This window comes from Oncorhynchus keta, chromosome 1 (assembly GCF_023373465.1).
Source record: "Oncorhynchus keta strain PuntledgeMale-10-30-2019 chromosome 1, Oket_V2, whole genome shotgun sequence".
NCBI lineage: Eukaryota > Metazoa > Chordata > Actinopteri > Salmoniformes > Salmonidae > Oncorhynchus > Oncorhynchus keta.
Window position 1 is genome coordinate 91785815 of NC_068421.1, and position 4830 is coordinate 91790644.

The window sequence follows — 4830 nt, forward strand, 5'->3', positions numbered from 1 at the left end:
AAAGTTGACAGTGCATGTCTTGGTTTTTGCTCTGTCAACAGTGCATATCAGAGCAAAAACCAAGCCATGAGGTCGAAGGAATTGTACGTAGAGCACCGAGACAGGATTGTGTCGAAGGTCCCTAAGAACACAGTGGCCTCCATCATTCTTAAATGGAAGTAGCTTGGAACCACCAAGACTCTTCCTACAGCTGGCCACCTGGCCAATTTGAGTAATCGGGGGCGAAGGGTCTTGGTCAGGGAGGTGATCAAGAACCCAATGGTCACTCTGACAGAGCTTTAGAGTTCCTCTGTGGAGATGGGAGAACCTTCGAGAAGGACAACCATCTCTGCAGCACTCCACCAATCAGGCCTTTATGGTAGAGTGACCAGTTGGAAGCCACTCCTCCGTAAAAGGCCCATGACAGCCCTGTTGGAGTTTGCCAAAAGGCACCAAAAAACTGTCAGACCATGAAAAACACGAGAGTGCAGCAACGCTCCCCTCAGGCTGACAGAGCTTGAGAGGATCTGCAGAGAAGAATGGGAGAAACACCCCAAATACAGGTGTGCCAAGCTTGTAGCATCATAACCCAAGAAGACTCGATGCTGTAATCACTGCCAAAGGTGCTTCAACAAAGTACTGCGTAAATGTCTGAATACTTCTGTAAATGTGATATTTCAGTATTATTATTATTTTTTTTATAAATCAGCAAAAAGTAGATGTGTCGAAACTTTTGACTGGTATTGTATATATCTTATTTAGTTGTTTCCTGTTTTGCATGTTATTTTGGCATTAATACGTGTCACATATCAGTTTGCAAACAATGTAAAAACAAATATATATAATTGAGTTATTTAAGCTTTCTTGAGGAAGGCAGCTCCAAAATGCAGTTGTTTCAGCCTAGTTAAGTGCTTTCTGTGGTGGTGGGGCAGACAGCGGAAAATAAGGAGTGTAGGGGTTGGCTATATTCTCTAGTTACGCCATGATTGGCTCAGTGTTCTGTCACTCATGGGGACAATATGTCACCGCAAAATCTACAGGGGGAGCTAAAAAATTCAAGCCCCTTTGGTGCTGCCATAGAGTTAGTTACATTAAAAGTGCCCATGCAAGAAGGCACAAGGTCATCGGCCCACAGATAAAATGACGTCAAATCACGTTATATCTACCGTAGCTTTGATTGGACTGATCATGTTAACATCATACTTTCAACATCTTAGCTAGCAAGCTAGTAATCATCATCATGAATCAAGTCAACATTCTACTGGCAAATCATTTTCAATTCTCGTCAGAGAAAACCAGACTTTGATGACAAAGTTTGATGACAGAATTTGCCCACGAAGGACCGCCGCGCTACCTTCCTGTTGTTCAAGTGAGCACAGAACAACAAGGTGATTCCAAAAATGTATATGCTGCTGCATAAATGATATATTATGCCAGGGAGATATGTATATTGTAGCTAAGAAAGTAATACTAAGTGTATTTTGTGTCGTAAGCTGTTAATAGCCCATGTGCCTCACCCTAATAATTTGGTCCCTTTCCCCCTACTAATTTAGCCTGCTGTTCTGACTTGGTGGTGCACATGTAGCCTATAGGCTGTTTTAGAGAAATGTCATCATTGAATATTGTAAGAGCTTTCATTGTCTGCTTATATGCCCCCTTTATTTATCCAACGGTTCTGACTTGGTGTACAGGGAGAACACTTTAAGAATGGCCCATGTTCTGAATTATGTCGCTGTACATTTCAAAAGTGCTGAACAAATAGTTATATTGACTACGTCCTAGCTCGCTCATTAATGTCTTAATAACATTTTTTTGTTTCTTTACCCTACCAAGATGCTAAAATCGCCACTGAGTAATGCAATATGTAATGTATGTATTGCATTGTGACCCATTCTGTCCAATCCTTGGGACATCCCTACTCTAATCCCCATCCCTTAAACTAACCGGTTCCTTACCTTAACCCTTTTAAAATGTCAACTTCAATGGGGTAGGGACATCCCAAGGTTCGGGATAGCACGAACCCAGCACCAAGTACCTACCCCTTTTAGCTCAAGAGCACCCCTAGAGGCAAATGTTCTGTAAATAATGTTTTATTGTATGATTGGTTCTGATATGTATCAAATCAATTCAATTTCAATTCAAGGGGCTTTATTGGCATGGGAAACATGTGTTAACATTGCCAAAGCAAGTGAAGTAGATAATATACAAAAGTGAAATAAACAATAAAAATTAACAGTAAACATTACACATACAGAAGTTTCAAAACAATAAAGACATTACAAATGTCATGGTTATCACTCACTGGGCTTTGACCAATCAGAGGCGAAACAAACAAAGAGATGTGCGCGGGAACCTTTGAGCGTCGGGTGCTTCCACCGGTGTGAAAATAGCCATAATAAGGATTAGCCACACTTGCTGAATTTTAGGTTCGCATTCAAAGTTAAAGTCCTCCATTGAAATTGATTAAAACGCATACAAAAGGCAATACTTTGTTAATTTGACACAAAAAAGTACAAATCTGTTGAAAGCACACTATGGCTGTAGTAGACTTTAAAATTACATCAGCCTACTCAGTGACACCCACAGACAACAATTCTGAATAGATTACACAAATACTAGCGTTATGGCTCATATTCATAACGCTCAAGGTACTAAACGATATCATAACCGCCATCGATAAAAGACAGTACTGTGCAGCCGTCTTCATCGACCCTGCCAAGGCTTTCGACTCTGTCAATCACCATATTCTTATCGGCAGACTCAGTAGCCTCAGTTTTTCGGATGACTGCCTTGCCTGGTTCACCAACTACTTTGCAGACAGAGTTCAGTGTGTCAAATCGGAGAGCATGCTGTCCGGTCCTCTGGCAGTCTCTATGGGGATGCCACAGGGTTCAATCCTCGGGCCGACTCTTTTCTCTATATATCAATGATGTTGCTCTTGCTGCGGGCGATTCCCTGATCCACCTCTACGCAGACGACACCATTCTATATACTTCCGGCCCGTCCTTGGACACTGTGCTATCTAACCTCCAATCGAGCTTCAATGCCATACAACACTCCTTCCGTGGCCTCCAACTGCTCTTAAACGCTAGTAAAACCAAATGCATGCTTTTCAACCGTTCGCTGCCTGCACCCGCACGCCTGACTAGCATCACCACCCTGGATGGTTCCGACCTTGAATATGTGGACATCTATAAGTACCTAGGTGTCTGGCTAGACTGTAAACTCTCCTTCCAGACTCATATCAAACATCTCCAATCGAAAATCAAATATATCTAGAGTCGGCTTTCTATTCCGCAACAAAGCCTCCTTCACTCACGCCGCCAAACTTACCCTAGTAAAACCGATCCTCGACTTCGGCGATGTCATCTACAAAATTGCTTCCAACACTCTACTCAGCAAACTGGATGCAGTTTATCACAGTGCCATCCGTTTTGTCACTAAAGCACCTTATACCACCCACCACTGCGACTTGTATGCTCTAGTCGGCTGGCCCTCGCTACATATTCATCGCCAGACCCACTGGCTCCAGGTCATCTACAAGTCCATGGCAACACTCATCCGTAGCACGCGCTCCAGCAGGTGTATCTCACTGATCATCCCTAAAGCCAACACCTCATTTGGCCATCTTTCGTTCCAGTTCTCTGCTGCCTGTGACTGGAACGAATTGCAAAAATCGCTGAAGTTGGAGACTTTTATCCCCCTCACCAACTTCAAACATCTGCTATCTGAGAAGCTAACCAATCGCTGCAGCTGTACATAATCTATTGGTAAATAGCCCACCCATTTTTACCTACCTCATCCCCATACTGTTTTTATTTATTTACTTTTCTGCTCTTTTGCACACCAATATCTCTACCTGTACATGACCATCTGATCATTTATCACTCCAGTGTTAATCTGCAAAATTGTATTATTCGCCTACCTCCTCATGCCTTTTGCACACATTGTATATAGACTGCCCATTTTTTTCTACTGTGTTATTGACTTGCTAATTGTTTACTCCATGTGTAACTCTGTGTTGTCTGTTCACACTGCTATGCTTTATCTTGGCCAGGTCGCAGTTGAAAATGAGAAGTTGTTCTCAACTAGCCCACCTGGTTAAATAGGGTGAAAAAAAAAAAAAAAAATTCATATTAAGAATCTTTAACTCTGTGAAATCACCTCACTATGAAATCAAATTTAATTAGTCACATGCTTACAGCCTTCACAGCTGTAATCTATGGATGTCACTGAGTAGGCTGAAACTCCATTTCATGGCCCCTAGATCCATAGATAAGTCTGTTCATTTCAATAGAAATGTCAATACTCACAATAGGCTGAATAGTGAGGTAATTTTCCACAGTTAAAGTTCCTTAATATGAGCTACGACACTAATATTTCTGTAAACGCTTCAGAATTGTAATCTGTTTGTGTAACGGAGTGTGATGATACCCCATTTCATGGACCCAAGATCCATAGGTAAAGGGCAGCAGGTAACCGAAATGTTGCAAAATCGAATCCCCGAGCTGACAAGGTAAAAATCTATCCTTCTGCCCCTGAACAAGGCAGTTAACCCACTGTTCTTAGGCCGTCACATTGAAAATAAGAATGTGTTCTTAACTAACTTGCCTAGTTAAATAAAGGTTAAAAAAACAACAACATTGCATATAAGTATGCCTACAATGGAATCCTACAATCTAGTTCAGCCACAGTGCGATATTTTTTGTTTTGTTGTGGTTGCAAAATTAAACAAATTATTGTCTTTTGTTGAACTTATATTTCCACATTCCGACCTTGTTTAGCATTATCTCGTCCAAATGTGTCATTATTCCACTATTTGTATCTGTTTGAATCACTTTCAATGATGGA